This window comes from Bos grunniens, chromosome 29 (genome assembly GCF_055505025.1).
Source record: "Bos grunniens cultivar Pamir isolate PY7600 chromosome 29, Bosgru_T2T1.0, whole genome shotgun sequence".
NCBI lineage: Eukaryota > Metazoa > Chordata > Mammalia > Artiodactyla > Bovidae > Bos > Bos grunniens.
The window spans coordinates 44,637,842-44,655,242 of record NC_141193.1 but is presented as its reverse complement, the minus strand read 5'-3'; the positions used below and the strand labels follow the sequence as shown (position 1 = coordinate 44,655,242).

Below are 17,401 nucleotides of genomic sequence, written 5' to 3'. Positions count from 1 at the left end.
TTAAGGAGAAAGCAAAACTCTAAGGAATATTTCTAAGGAATGTGTATTCATAAATATTTTTTCGAATATAACCAAGCTGTTTCGAAGCACGTGAATCACTATTTCACATTTAGTTTCCTATCAAAGCCTACTTGTGGAAAATATCCTTTTCTAAATATCAGACATCATAATGGTCAGATCAGATCAGATCAGTTGCTCAGTCATGTCTGACTCTTTGTGACCCCATGAATTGCAGCACGCCAGGCCTCCCTGTCCATCACCAACTCCCGGAGTTCACTCAGACTCATGTCCATCGAGTCAGTGATGCCATCCAGCCATCTCATCCTCTGTCGTCCCCTTTTCCTCTTGCCCCCAATCCCTCCCAGCATCAGAGTCTTTTCCAATGAGTCAACTCTTCGCATGAGGTGGCCAAAGTACTGGAGTTTCAGCTTTAGCATCATTCCTTCCAAAGAAATCCCAGGGCTGATCTCCTTCAGAATGGACTGGTTGGATCTCCTTGCAGTCCAAGGGACTCTCAAGAGTCTTCTCCAACACCACAGTTCAAAAGCATCAATTCTTCAGTGCTCAGCCTTCTTTATAGTCCAACTCTCACATCCATACATGACCACAGGAAAAACCATAGCCTTGACTAGACAAACCTTTGCTGGCAAAGTAATGTCTCTGCTTTTGAATATGCTATCTGGGTTGGTCATAACTTTCCTTCCAAGGAGTAAGTGTCTTTTAATTTCATGGCTGCAATCAACATCTGCAGTGATTTTGGAGCCCAGAAAAATAAAGTCTGACACTGTTTCCACTGTTTCCCCATCTATTTCCCATGAAGTGATGGGATCAGATGCCATGATCTTAGTTTTCTCAATGTTGAGCTTTAAGCCCACTTTTTCACTCTCCACTTTCACTTTCATCAAGAGGCTTTTTAGTTTCTCTTCACTTTCTGCCATAAGGGTGGTGTCATCTGCATATCTGAGGTTATTGATATTTCTCCCAGCAATCTTGATTCCAGCTTGTGCTTCTTCCAGTCCAGCGTTTCTCATGATGTACTCTGCATAGAAGTTAAATAAACAGGGTGACAATATACAGCCTTGACATACTCCTTTTCCTATTTGGAACCAGTCTGTTGTTCCATGTCCAGTTCTAACTTTTGCTTCCTGACCTGCAAACAGATTTCTCAAGAGGCAGGTCAGGTGGTCTGGTATTCCCATCTCTTTCAGAATTTTCCACAGTTTATTGTGATCCACACAGTCAAAGGCTTTGGCATAGTCAATAAAACAGAAATAGATGCTCTTCTGGAACTCTCTTGCTTTTTCCTTGATCCAGCGGATGTTGGCAATTTGATATCTGGTTCTTCTGCCTTTTCTAAAACCATCTTGAACACCAGGAAGTTCATGGTTCACATATTGCTGAAGCCTGGCTTGGAGAATTTTGAGCATTACTTTACTAGCATGTGAGATGAGTGCAATTGTGCAGTAGTTTGAGCATTCTTTGGCATTGCCTTTCTTTGGGATTGGAATGAAAACTGACCTTTTCCAGTCCTGTGGCCACTGCTGAGTTTCCCAAATTTGCTGGCATATTGAGTGCAGCACTTTCACAGCATCATCTTTCAGGATTTGGAATAGCTCAACTGGAATTCTATCACCTCCACTAGCTTTGTTCATAGTGATGCTTTCTAACCAGTTGTAAAAAAAAAAATACTTTAACAATAGAATTCCTGGATCCCTAAGCATTTTCTATTAATAGATTTCCCTTACATTTGTTATATATACTCACCAGTGCTATCTAAGAAAGGCAACATTTATGACAAACATAGTGTAAAAAAATATAGCTGAGATTTCTAACTGCGTGTGAAACATGTCTTGAACAATTCATCTTTATTATCTCCCAATAACAGTGGCTTAAATCAAAAGGCTTGGAGTCAGACACATCCCTGTTGAAATCCACACACCATCAATGACTCACTGTGTGACTTTAAGAAAATGTAAATTTCCCTTCCCTGAGCTTCAGCTCCTCTTACCTAAAAAGTATAGGTAACAGTAGTAATTAGTTCATAGAATTACTGGAGAGATTAAATAGCACACAAATAGTTTGGTCAGATCAGATCAGATCAGTCGCTCAGTCGTGTCCGACTCTTTGCGACCCCATGAATCACAGCACGCCAGGCCTCCCTGTCCATCACCAACTCCCGGAGTTTGGTACCTATTAACAATTCAATTATGTTAGTTATTATTACTTTTTTGTGGTGGTTGTTGTTTAGTCACTAAGTCGGGTCCAACTCTTTGCGACCATGTGGTCTGTAGCCTGCCACACTTCTCTGTCAATGGAATTTTCCAGGCAAGAATACCGGAGTGGGTTGCCCTTTCCTTCTCGAGGGGATCTTCCCAACTCAGGGACTGAAGCTGCTTCTCTTGCCTCTCCTGCACTGGCAGATGGATGATTTACCACTAGCATCACTTAATTGACTAGTGTTAATTAAGTTTAAAAACATAGTGACTAAAAATGAATATAGAGATAGACTGATTTAAAAATAAATGAGAAAATCTGGGAAAAGTTCCAACCTCTATTGAATGTCTTTCACATTTTAAAGTAATATCCTCTAAGTCAATGATTGTCTAGCCCAGCAAATGGCACAGAATAGGCAATGAATTTGAATTTGTTGAACTATTATAAACTTCTCTTTTAACCTCACTTAGATTACCTTCTTAGAAAATATAATAAGATTCCAAATGATTTCTGATTCCAAATGAATGGATCACACAAGGTTAATGTAATTTGGAAGCTCCAAAAAGATATCATAGTCATGAGCTCTAACAAATCTAAACAGCATATGCCATCTTTCTATTTTTAATTTCTTGTTGTTTCCTATTTATTTCTTTTAGGTTCTGGAGTGCTGATAAACTCAGCTACAGTGCCCAGTCTCTACTGTTTTTTTCTTTAATTAATATATTTTGCTGCTATTTCATTATCAATGCATGAATGACAAGGAGTACAATAATCACTGCCTGTATATTAACAACTGGACACATAAACCACATTTATTATTTTGTGTTAATGTTGGTTGTTTCCAGTTTGCCAAAGTATGTTAAAAAATATTATGTGAACACTAACATTAACATATTTTCATACATGTGCCTATTTTTGTCTTTCATTCTAGATTGAAATCTATTCCCAAGACTGATGCTTTGATTCCTCTTATGCTTGAAACTAGATTATTTTCCCCCCTGCTATCTATTTTTTTAATCACTATCTCCAAACAAAAGTTTTTCTGGTTTCAGTGGCTAATAACAGAATCATTATTCGCTTTTTCTGTTTTCCTCAATGACAAAAAAAAAAAAAAATGAACCTTCTCAGGGGAGATCTAGCGTCTACTGCTTTCAGTATTCTTACATTTACATCTAACTGTGTGGTGGAAATAGAACTAAGGATAGACTTTTGGGGTGTCCCGGGCTTCAGTCTTCATCCTCTTCTATCTACATTTGCTTCACTGCTTTTCTTAGTCTCATTCTCGGTTATACACTGCAAATTTCTGAATTTAAATATATAGCCCAGACTTCTCTTAAACCTCCAGACTTGAATATTCAACTGCCTACTTGACATATTTATTTGAATGTGCAATAGATATTTCATTTTACATTTCCAAAACTGAAATCCAGGTCTTTACCTTCTGAGTCCCCAAGGCTGCTCTATCCTTAGCATTCTGTATTTCATGGGATGGCAAATTCATTCTTTCAGTAGCTCAGGCCAGTAACTTTGGAATCATCTTTCGAATTTTCTCTTATCCTTTGGTCAACTGGTCAGGAAGTTCCATTGACTCTTCCTTCAAATCTAGAAGTCCACCACATCTCACTACCTCCCCCGGGAGAAACAGATCCAGCCCCTAGTAATCATGATTAATCACCTTTACTAGTGAAATAACCTCCTAACTAATCATCCTTATTCTACCTTTGCCCTGACCTAAAGCCACTTTCTCAATAACCTGGGCAAAGATACCTTTTTAAAAAGTAAGCCAGATCATGTTAGTCCATGGTCCAAGGATACACAGTAGTTCCCCCTCATTCAAAGTCACATTTATGGTCTTATAGAATCTGGATTACTTTCCCTTTGAAAGTATAAATCTGGACTACTTTCCCTTTCCCTTCATCTCTCTTTGTCCCCCGATATACTGGTCCTTTTGTTCTTCTGTTAAATATCCGGAAGCTCTTATCCCAGGGTCTCTGCCTAGAATGCTCCACCCTAGACACCCACACTGCTATTACAAGTCCTTGCTCACATGTCTACCTTGACCAACTTGCTTAGGACTACCAGTTGTTCCTCTTTAGCCTCTTCCACCTCTTATTTTCCCCACTTCACATATAACCTTTTATTCTATCCTGTTGCTAATGTGTTCATTTATTTTTGCTGATTCCATATTGTTAGTCTCCCCAATTAGAATACAAACTAAAGTGGGGGTGAGGGTTGTATGTTTTGTCCACTTGGGAAAAACAGGCTTCTAGAACACAGCAGACACTCAATAAATATTTGTTAAGAAATAAATTACAGAATAGAAGAAAGGCAACAAACCCCCATGTATTGAGTGCCTGTCACCCACTATAATAGGAACTTCATGTTCTGCCCCCAATCCTCCTTATACTGAAAGGTCTTATCCAGAAAAATTGGAATCACTATCTCCATTTTACAGAAAACTGAGTTGAAAATGTAAAATATCCATACTTGTGATCACACAGTAAGTAGCAGGAGTAAGGCTCAAGCCTTAGTATGAAAGTCTTCCTTGAAAACTCATGTTTTTATCCTTGATAATCAGAAGCTGCAGGCAACAACAAAATGGCCATTAATTGCTGGATTCTCTCTAAAAGAATTTCTAAAATGCTGTGAAAATTTTTGTGCAGTGGTCTTTTTCAAATAAATGAATTTGATGAAGTTGTTTCAGTCACTGCTAAAAAGAACAACATCTTTTCAGTGAGGTGCCAGGACTCGTATATTGATAAATTATAAAATGGCTCCTTACTATTCTCATTTCTCAGTAACTTATAAATTTATGTATCTCACCAGATCAGTCAAAAAGATGGTATTCTTATAAATGTAAACACCATTTCCTTCAGGAAAAATAAATGCTAAAGTGCCCTGTCTCAATGGACCTTCTCAAAACAGGTCCTCAAAGAGAACATAAGCCACTTTGCATCTTGCCAGAAACTGAGCAATGAAAAATGTACATTACATTCCTCTTCACAATGATAAATTTGTGGTCTGGCTAAAAACAATGTCATCATGGTCAAAAACCACTCTGATATAACCAGACTGAAGGAAATACTGTGGTTTCATTGATTTCAGCTTTTGATAAATATAGCTTAGCCGAAATAAATTCTCAAGTCTCACCCTCCCCACCCCCCCAAGGAACATAAAACATTATAACACAGTGCCTACCACTACATTATCTAACCTACTTGGAAAATGCTTCATAAAGCACTGGTGTATTACAAGAGTAATTTGAAGTAGATAAATGTCTCCTATATTGCCACCTCTTAAAAAATCACTTTGAGTGAAAAATTCAGAGAGCGTATGTGCTGCCTTGTACTTAGAAGCAACTTAAGACAATACAATACCATTTACTTGGGTTGTGTATTTATAAACCGGCTGGAAAGATAAAACAGGCCTGGATTTTCCCCAGAAAAACATAGCACAATCCAATAAAACACACAAGCAATTTAGCAGATGTTGACTCGGTATTGTTTTATGTATATACTTCTCTTTCCCCCTTTTTCACACTTCATAATTATTACACCACTGTTCAAGTCACGTGTTATTTTATATGGTGTTCACTTTAAGGCAGGAAGGCATTATTATCTTCCCTCCTAAAGCTTTTACTGATTTCCCACCTGAACTCTCAGTAGTAATTCCCAGAAATACTATAATTCTCTCATGACATTCTATCACTGTGCTGTAGAAGGCTTCCTCTGTATATCTGACTTGTAATTTTGGCTGTTTCCTTTACATTTCTTCTTTTTCTCTCCCCTCTTCTCTCTTCTTCTCCTCCTCTGGCTCCTTTTCAAATGCTCCTCAATTACAATCCTACTACCTTGGTTTCCTTGATTGAAAATGCATGAAACAACGGGGCCCACTTCACAGAAGGTTGTGGATCGTAAAAAAGAAATAAGTGTACAGTACTCAGGGTGGTGCCCAGCAGAGCACAGAGCCTGAGCACTGGACCAGCAGACCATTTTTATAAATAATTGCCTTTGTATAGACACAGTGCAGACTCAGGACCTTGGGCAGAACAGGCACTCAATAATGTGAACTGAACTAAGAGGGGGTGTAACACACTAGATTTGCTCAGTGAACAATTTTCAGTGCACTTTCACATGGGGGCTTTGTTTCTCATATTTTCATTTTGTAATAAATATGAGTATTGTTGTTACTTAAATATATACCAGTAGCTTACTTGTGGAATCCTTATAATATGATAATACTTAAAATTCAGAAACTGGCATCCTGAGGAGGAGAAACAGGAAGTAAAAATCCATGGCAGGGTATGCACTGAATTTTTGCAGCCAATCTTAGGAAAGGTGATGTAAACCCAAGCCCTAGAACAGTCTGGTGTATCTCAAAGGAAAAAATAAAAAATCAAGACTGTGTAACAGGGTCTATGGAAATACAGGAGTACCGTCAAACCTAGAGAGTGGCAGCAAGAATTCTGAGTCACAAAATCTGAAACCCTTTGAACATTTGGATAGAAGAACAATCACAAGAAGAAAAGGCTTTTTACTGTCTAAGCAGATTATTTGTAAAAAAAAGTTAAAAAAAAAAAAAAAGACTGACTGAAAGCAGAGGAAAGGGAGCCTGAAAAGAGTCTGGCAAGCCAGAAAATTAACAGAAATAAATAGAAATTAATTGTAAAACACTCATTATAGCTCAAATCATGTCCGTAAAATTTCATTCATTATCTGTTGTTTTAACATTGATGACTTCAATGTTTTATTCCAGTAAAATACAAAAACAGTCTAAGTGTTTTATTTTCTCAGTCCTGAATAATTGCTTCACTGGGCTTTTCAGGCAATCAGTCTTAAATTTCTCATACGCAGACTTTTCTACAAAGGTTTTCTATATTAAAGTCTTCATCGGGAAAGGGAGGTTTGCGTTATTTCCATTTTTTGTATAGAAAAATGGAGACGCAGATGAGCGGAGGAAGACCCCCATAATCACAGGAAGTATTTGCACGCGAGCCGGAAGTGAAATTTGTGTCTCCGGAGTCCTCAGCTGGTCTCCCTGCCATTGGCAGAATCATTCATTTGTTCAACCTGTTTAACGGCCTGTTGTGTGCTGGCTACAGTGCCTGGCGCAGCAGAGCAAAATGCAGTCTCCTGCTGCTCAGTCTCTCTGCCTACTGCATGAAACTGACAAGCTCACTATGAGCATCATAGTTGTGCTATCATGTGCGAAAAAAAAGTGTGCAAGAGACATGACAGGCGGGAGGAGCTGTCTGACCACATGGGAGGAATCTGTCGCTCCAGGAATCAGAAAAGCCATGCTCAAAGAAGAGCCGGAAAATGAAAGAGTAATGTCAGCTAGGGAGGGAGAGAGGAAAGGTAAAGATGGAGTGAAGTATCCCAGCCAGCACATTTTATTATTACTTAAATTCATATGATGTGTTTTCCCTCTCTTATTCATGTGCAGTATGACCGGAAGTCATGTTTTGCAAAGCTGTTCCCTGCCAATGTGCATCTGTGATAATCCCCCCTCTCAGCACTCTGCAGAACTATTAGATCATTCTTTATTGTCTTAATTGTGAAATAAATCTTTGCATACAATTTCAAATTCCCCTATAAAATAAACCAGCAAAAAATAAATAAATAAAAACTATAGCCCTGAGTTGCCATTTCTCTGAGGGAATGTTATTTAAGGGAATCTAAAACAAAAAATATGCCCTAAACCTGGAAGGGCGTGAAATAGGCTGGATCTGATGACAAATGGGTGGCTGGGAGTCCCCTATGTTAGCTGTGTCCTACCAACAGTTCTTGTCCCCATGTGCTATGGGTACTGGGTGCACATTCAGAAAAAAATATCCACGCTAGAAAACTTTAGGGACACAAAAGGACTAATTTACTAATCTGTGTCTAGCTAGCAACCCTCGGGACAACGTATAAGCCAGGATGAGAACCTTGCTGAAGACTCTGAACCAATGAGACTTCTCAGATGGGAGCATGGATTTATATCAGGATAACAAATATCAATGTCTCAGATGGTAAAGAAACTACCTACAATGCAGGAGACCTGGGCTCCATCCCTGGGTCTGGAAGATCCCTTGGAGAAGAGAATGGCAACCCACTCCAGTATTCTTGAGAATCCCATGGACAGAGGAGCCTGAGGGGCTGCAGACCATGGGGTTGCAAAGAGTTGAACACAACTGAGTGACTAACACTACTACTAACAATCATCAAATACCTATGTCACCATTAACACCTCCTTGCCCATGGCAGACACTGCTGATAATTCATGAGTCTCCCTCCTACAATTAACCTCAGGGGCCCTTTGAAAGGAACACTTTGATCAGTCTGGCTCCCCTGATGTAACATAAGCTTCTCTGGTGGCTCAGATGGTAAAGAATCTGCCTGAAGTGCAGGAGACTTGGGTTTGATCACTGGGTTGGAAGATCCCCCTGGAGAAGCGAATAGCTAAGTCAATCAGTTAATCAATCAATAAAAACTTTCACAGGGTTTTAATCTCAGCACCAAGTCAGATTAAACCTCATTTTGTCTCTCTGTAAAATAGAGTTAATGATGCTTACCTGACTTGTTTATTAAGAAAATTACCTAAAATATCTAGGATAACACCTGAAATTTAGTAGGCATTCAATAAATGTTAGTTTCTCCTTTTTTTAATGCTGGCATAAACAAGAATAAAGTGGCTTCCCACTGAGTGACTGTCATAAAACCTAACATTTTGAATAGAGACTAAATTTTTATTTGAGGGAGTGTTCATGGTAGGTTTTGTTTCATGCTAAGGGAAAGGGAAAATCAATCAACTCTAGAATATGCTTTTCCTGAAGAGGACCTGGGGACTTTTGTTCTGGCCTAGAGTAAAAAATGTTGCAATTAACAACAGCTTTTTGGGGAACAGTGTATCTGAACTTTACAGTAAATGATACTTGTTAAAGAATGACTTCTGACTGCCACCCTCTTTCTTCTACTCATAATTCCCAGATCCAGTGAATTACTCAGAATTAATCAGTCAAGTACAAATATTGATCACTGCCAAGTCAGTACCAGGAACATTTCTAATGTGAGACACGTCACGCCACTAGGCAGGAGGAAGCCTCTTAGGTGTTTACTTAGTTTTGACCTCTCTGGTTTAGAATCCTGACTCTAAGATTCAGTTGTAAAACACCAAATTTAAATTTCTTTCTACAACAGTACATAACAGTTCTGTAACTTGGGACTTCCTAAAGGCAACAAAAAGGTTTGCTGAGAATGACTTGATCTATATACCACAATGATAATTACATACTTTGATTATATAGTAGGTACTGTATATTAATTTGTAAATTCTATGCTAACCATATGAGTGAAGCACTGTGCTCAGGACAGGGTTCTATTTGTGAGCAAAAGAGGCAAAGTCGTCTCTGACATCAGGGTGCTTATAGTAAAGTAGAGCTGCTGCTGCTGCTGCTAAGTCACTTCAGTCATGTCGGACTCTGTGCGACCCCATAGATGGCAGCCCACCAGGCTCCCCCGTCCCTGTAGATAGACCTAAACAATATGACGTCTCTCTCACACCCCCTCACATATGCACATATATACACACAAAACAGATTGTATTTACAGTAATACAAGGGAAAATAAGGTATCTAAATAGAACATGGGCTTCCCAGGTGGCTCAGTGGTAAAGAATCTGTCTGCCAATGCAGGAGACATGGGTTTGATCCTTGGGTCAAGAAAATCCCCTGGAGAAGCAAATGGCAACCTTCTCCAGTATTCTTGCCTGGGAACACCCATGGACAGAGGAGCCTGGCAGGCTACAGTCCATGAGGTTGCAAAGACCTGGACACAACTTAGCAACTAAACAACACTAAATATAACACAGACACACACACCACTTCCAATTCTTCTCAAATATCAAAGCAGAAAAACTTCAGCTTAGGCTAAGTGATGAGAAGATATTAAATGATCAGGGTTATGAACAAGGCAGAAAGAATTCTGAGTTTGCATCATCCTGTGATCTCAAGCCAGCATGCAAGAGACCCAAATCCAAACACGTAAAGAAAGAAGCACAGGCAGACCCGTGGTCTGTTGGTGGAACCAAATGAAAGCAGGCGTGACGGTGTTGGTTCCAGGCAGCCCCTTGCACTCTGGGCACACCTGTTGTTCATGTGCCAAAGGAGAGTCCCACAAGAGCCCCACATGAGCTTTATACCTGAAATGCCCTGACTGACAGCAAAGGACACACAATCGGACTCTCAGATATTCTCAGCAGCATCTTCCTTTCCTCCAAAATCATACAGGAAGTGTGGAGCTCAGTAAGGAGTCCCTGCCAAGTCAACATACAGACCATCAGGTACATGTTCTAAGATCTTTGACTCCTCATTCACTCTGCCTGAACAAACACTTGGAAGAGGGTTTGAAAACTCAACAGTCTAGGAACTATGAACTACAGGAATATTAACCCTGTAAGACTGATACCCAAACAGTAAGCATGAGTACCAATTATTACTAAGCAGTCATATTGTTTTTAGGTGTCCAGGAAATCATTGAGCCATCCATCTCTCATCAGATGTATGGGCAGCACACAAGGGGAATCACAGGATAATGTGCATAGTACAGTTTTGGCACCTTGCTATCCCTTAAAAAAAAAAAAAAAACTTGTATTTTCTGCTGGAGAAGGTATAGAGAAAAGGGAACTCTCCTACATTGTTGCTGGGAATGTAAACTGGTACAGCCACTGTGGAGAACAGTATGGAGGTTCCTTATAAACCAAAAACAGAGTTACCAAATGATTCCTATAATCCCACTCCTCGGCATCTATCTGGGGAAAACTCTAATTCAAAAAGCTTTATGAACCCATGTTCACAGCAGCACTATTCACAACAGCCAAGACATGGGAGTGACCTAAACGCCCCCTGACAGATGGGTGGATAAAAGACGCGACACAGATGTACACACATATACGGGCATGTATACATACATATGTATCATGGAATATTATTCAGCCGTAAAAAATAAAATAATGCCATTTGCTGCAACATGGACGGACCTGGAGATTATCATGCTAAGTGAAGTATGTCAGAGAAAAGCAAATATCATATGATACCACTTATATTTGGAATCTCAAAAAAAAAAATGATACAAATGCACTTATTTTCAAAACAGAAACAGACCCATTGACATAGAAAACAAACTTGTAGTTACCAAAGGGGAAAGGGGGTGGGGAAGGATAAACTAGGATTTAGGGGTGAGCAGATACAAACCACTATACATGAAACAGATACACAGCAAGATGCCATGCACAGCACAAGGAACTACATTCAGTATCTTGCAATAAACTGTAATGGAAAAGCAAAAAACTCTTGTTATCTCCAATATATGTCACTGCACGCTATGAAAGGATGGATTATACTAGAGAACCACAGAATACAGATCAGGCATGAAAGTGGGGGTGGGGGGAAAGTGAGAAATGGAGACCTTTCTAAATAAATGTCATCAGAAAACAGGCCTTGATTTTGTAATTTATGCCTCCTGTGCTTTTCAGAAAGGAAATACTTGTGCATCTTCTGAGAAACTCTAATATGCTTGTTAGGAGGGAACTTCACTGATATGATCAAGATTCTTTAATCTAAAATATGAAAGCATATGCTAAACTGATTAAATGCATAATAAAATATAAAGTACACATTCCATACATTCTTAGTTAACTTCTAAGACTAACTTTAGTTAGACTAAAATTCTAGACTAAACCCTTCTAATCGTGACTTACCAGTACACTGAGTACTGCCAATAATTTACCATTATACTTATATACCATATATATATATTCTTATATATATAAGAATATATATATTCTTATATACCATATATATAAGAATGAAACAGGGATTAAAATAAAAAAGAAAGAAAGCCATTACTGGAGAAAAGACCCAGTAATTCACAGAAGAATATAAGGAAGAGATTTAGGAAGAATAACAGGGCGTTCGGATGTTTGTAAACCAATGCAAAGTGGGGACAGTAATCAATGAAAATCTAAATATATAATAATGTTAACAGTATCTCAAGATTCTGAGATTGGATAGAACATGTCCCATGACAGGAATACAGCAATGGAAGGATACCACCCCTTGCTCAAAGGAATTAGATGTAATAGTAGGGAAAGCAGGGGGCTTCCCAAGTGGCACTAGAGGTAAAGAACCCACCTGCCAATAAAGACATAAGAGACGAAGGTTCAATCCCTGGGTCGGGAGGATCCCCTAGAGAAGGAAATGGCAACCCACTCCAGTTTTCTTGCCTGGAGAATTCCATGGACAGAGGAGCCTGGTGGGCTACAGTCCATGGGTTGCAAAGAGTTGGGCACACCTGAAGCAACTGAACACGAGCATGAATAGGAAACGGGTACATACGAGAGCAATACGCCACTAGGAAAGAGCTCTGGAAACTGAAGCTCAGAAACCTGTGCAAGTTCTTTGGGTGAGGATTTAAGAAGGCAAAAGAAAAAAAAATTAAACTGTATCTTTAGAGAAGAGGTGTGGTGGGTCATCCAGGGAACCACTTTCCTTTGGCCTCTGACATCCTTCCTTCCTTCTAGCTGATCTAGCTTATGTCTTCCCTGGCATGTCATCTTTCCACTGCCATTCCTTGAGGTCAGTGTCACATCAGACTTGCAGGCTCCTCAGAAATCTAAATCTATATCCATGAATTTCCTGTTGATTACATTCATTTCCATGTCTCTAATTCCTACTCACAGATGATGCCTAAAGCTATACCTTCCACCCTGATATCTCTCCTAAGCTTCTGCTTCTGTCTGCTCCACTGGTCATAAACATTTCAAATACAACACGTCCAAACTGGGACTAGATGTCATTCCTATAAACTGTGATCCTTTTCTTCCAACTGCCCTCTTCGCAGTTAATAGCACTGCCATTGGCTTGGTTGGAAGCCTCTATCCTGACTCTGCTATCTATCTACATCATCATTTCTTTCAGTACTAGCCCTGAAATATCTTTACCAGCTGAATGTTCTCAGGACAGTGGCTTTTAGTTCTCGCCCTATTGTGATAGCTTTCTAACCATTTAGTTCACCTCTAGTCTCTACCTGCCATCCAGACCTCCTGAATTTCCAATCTATCTTCCCCCTCCTACTAGTCCTGGCCTTGAGACACTATAGTTCATGGAAAGCCTGAGGTAGGGTTAGGGAATTGTCATATAAGACATTCATATACTGGATGAGAAGTCAGCTTGATGATCTCTACGGTTGGGCTGCCAACCCAGGGCCAGTTGTACAGTCACTGAACTTTGTTGTTGTTCAGTCGCTCAGTTGTGTCTCACTCTTTGTGACTCCATGGGCTGCAGTGTGCCAGGCTTCCCTGTCCTTCACTCTCTCCCAGAGTTTGCTCAGTTTCATGTTCACTGAGTTGGTGTTGCAACCCAACCATCTCATTCTCTGTTGCCCCCTTCTCCTGCCCTCAATCTTTCCTAGCATGAGGATCTTTTCCAATGAGTCAGCTCTTTGCATCAGGTGGCCAAAGTATTGGAGCTTCAGGTTCAGCATCAGTCCTTCCAGTGAATATTCAGGGTTGATTTCCTTTAGGACTGACTGGTTTGATTTCCTTGCTGTCCAAGGGACTCTCAAGAGTCTTCTCCAACACCACAGTCCAAAAGCATCAATTCCTCAGTGCTCATCCTTCTTTATGATCCAACTCTCACATCCATTGTTGAGCCTTCTTATTAAAAAAAAAAAAAATCCTTTGTCCCACCCCCATGTACTGATTTGAAATCTCTTGAGTTTAGACTCTTGAGTTGTACTTTTCTAGACTCTCCCAGTGACTGTGATGCACATTCATTTTTGGAAACTCTAAGATCTTATCCAATTATAAGATTCAGTGATTATAACACTCTAATCAGAATCCAATTTACTATTCCAAGAGAATAGCTTCAAAAGTATTTCGTGCAATGGCAGCATCATTAAACTCAACATAAAGTCTTTGGAGTGGTTCATGTCAAATGAAAAAAAAAAAACCACTAATTTGAATGTATAAATTCTCACAAGTTTTTGAAAATAGTCACAACATATTAGAGGCATCCCTTATACACATTTCTTCCAACACATATCTAGTGGAGCTCTCTTTAGGTTCACACATGATGTTAATAGGTTGTACATGAAGAGTTCAAGAATATATTTGACATAAAAATAGTGTGAATCTTATCATATAGAAAGCATTTAGTAATTAGTATGCTAATTACATTTGTACAAAAACAGTTAAGATTCAGTAAAACAGTATGGGGTAACAAAAAGAAGTGAGTCGAGGGAAAGCCTTTCTTGTTGTTGTTTCATCGCTAAGTCGTGTCCAGCTCTTTGCAAGTCCATGGACTATAGCCCTCTAGGTACTTTGTCCATGGGGTTTCTGAGGCAAGAATATTGGAGTGCATTGCTGTTTCCTTCTCCAGGAGATCTTCCCAAACCAGGGACTGAAACTGCGTCTCCCTCATCAGCAGGTGGAGTCTACCACTGAGCCATTAGGGAAATATATATATGTAATTATATAAATACAGTGATTCTCTTTAGCTAATGAAGGGATTCCTGCTTCATGTACCACATAATATCTTTCCTCTATAAGTAAATTACTATGGTCATTTAATAGCTCAGGACCTAGAGGGGAAATAGACTCCTAGAGAATTAACTACAGTATATGGTAAATTTCACTGCCGTATCACTATTATAAACTGTTATGGAAGAATGATAAAAATGATTGGTCCCTATTTTCTTGTTGTAAAATAGTCTCTATGAGGAACAAATTTGTAAATATGAACCTTAACCCTATGGTATACTAAAGTTTCAGAAGCTGAATTCCTACATATAAACAGCATATGTGAACACGGTTGCCTAAACTGTGGATACAGGTATAGTCATTAGCGGGCATCCCTGGTGGCTCAGGTGGTAAAGAATCTGCTTTCAATTCAGGATACCCAGGTTCGGTCTCTGGGTCAGAAGATCCCCCGGAGAAGGGAATGGCCCATTGCAATATTCTTGCCTGGAGAATTCCACGGACAGAGGTGCCTGACAGGCTACAGTCCACGGGGTCACAAAGAGTCAGACACGGCTGAGCGACTAACACACATATTCATTAGCAATGAGATATGCATTTATTTATAATTCTATACACTATATAAAATAGCTCATATTTTCTCTGGGCTATCCACATACACACTTTTTAAAGTTAAAAGCACAGGTGTTTTAAATAAGCATATATTTTCCCACAGAAACTATTTTGTAAAGTGTGCTGGGGATCCTAAGCTAACTCACAAATCCTATTAAGCCCATAATGAATCTTATTAGAAACTAATAATACTATTTGGAATCTAAGATCTTGAAGAAAGAGACTGGCAAGTCAGAAATAAGGGAAAGGAAAAAGAATGTTTCCATTCCTTTTTACAAGACAGCTGCCCTTAAACATATTTTGAAAGAACCACACACTTCTTTGTCACTATCAGGGAGAAAGAATTTTTCCTCTGCCCTTCTAGGTTCTTCTGGCTGGTCTAAGAATAAAATTGACACGAGACAACAAGAAGAGAAATCGAAGAGCTTAATAACCTGTAGACAGGGGAGAGACTCAGGAAAAATGAGGAACTCACCAAAATGGCCAAAGCCCTTACCTTAAATACCATCCTCAGTTAAAGACAAAAGATGTTAAGGGTGGTGACAGTCAGGAAGGGGAGAAAAAGCACAGCAGTAAGGGGAACAAAGGTCATTATGCAGATTTAAGTCTTTGCCTTCTCCATCAATCAGAATTTCTAGCGATATTGTTCAGCCTCCTCTTCTATACCGTGAGGGAGATCCCCTTACAAAAAGAAATTTCCCTTATAAATGCAAACGTTTCTGACAAAAAGGCGGCTCCTATTTGGTTTTCAGAGTTCTTCCTCTGTCTGCAGTTTCTTAGAAAATAACCATCTTAAAATAATTAATATGTCAAAGAGACATACTTTGGGGTAGCAAATCCTGCGCCCCCATACCATCATTACATACTGTTATTGCTGCCTCCCTTAGCTCCAATTAACCATTGACATTCAGTCACTTACTACAACACCCTTGACCATGGGATATAGGAAGTTATGCCTATATCAGTTAGGATCTGGTCTGGCTGCATTGTTGTTATTTAATCACTCAGTCATGTCTGACTCTTTTACGACCCCAAGGACTGTAGCCCAACAGGTTCCTCTGTCCATGGGATTCTCCAGGCAAGAATACTGGAGTGGGTTGCCATGCTCTCGTCCAGGGGATCTTCCCAAACCAGGGATCAAACCCTGGTCTCCTGAACTGCAGGCAGATTCTTTACCACTGAGCCATCAGGGAAAACCAACTCCTCTCCTGCTTACTCAATAAAGATATCTCAATTCTGTTTTAAAAATCTAATTGACAGGAATGATCCTTCTAAAGCAATGGTTCTCAACTCTGGCTGCACACTTAGAAGCCCTTGGAGTGCCTTTTAAAAATCCTGATGCCCAGGCCAGTGAAATCAGAAACTCTGGCAGTAAAACCTAAGCCACAGTATTATTAAAAAAAATACCTAAGTGATTACAGTGTGTAGTCAAGCTTGAGAATCACTGTCCTAAAGACATTTTAAAAGAAGGCACATAACCCAAATGTTGCCACATTGCTGTGTTTTTTGTGGTAGAGTCAAAGATAGCATAGATGGATACAACGCTGGTCATCTTGATGCCTTTACCTTTCACATACCATCTCATCTGCGTAAACAGTCTATCATTTCAAATAGTTCTCAAATCTTTCTACACCTTTATCTCATCCAAAATCCACACAGCAATCCAAAGAATGTTTAAAACACACACACGCAAATTTGACCACCTCATTCCTCTACTCTGCATAGATCCCTCCAATGACTTCCCATCTATCTAAGACTCTTTGCTGGGCAAGATCCCCTCCTGCCTACATCCTGGGCTTATCTTGGGCCACTCATCACATTACTGTATATGACCTCCTCCCATGCCCCCAAGCTCTTTCTGTACAATTGATTTGTTTGCCAAAAACAACCAAATCCACAAAGGAAGCTAACCCTCAGCGCTTGCATTTGCTCATTCCTGTTGAAGGAGACTTTACTATCTGCAGATGGAGTCAAGATTCTTGCTGTGTGTCAACATGGCCCTTATCCCACCTGTGAGTCTTTAAAAGTGGCTTCCCCACCACATTTGTTTGTTTAAGGG

At 39.6% G+C, this 17,401-nt stretch overlaps 1 protein-coding gene across 4 annotated transcripts in view; it reads left to right on the top strand.

Moving 5' to 3' along the window:
* GRM5 (glutamate metabotropic receptor 5) overlaps positions 1–17,401 on the top strand; it is a 644,995-nt gene that overhangs the window by 549,223 nt on the left and 78,371 nt on the right. The gene's annotated exons all lie outside the window — the stretch shown is intronic.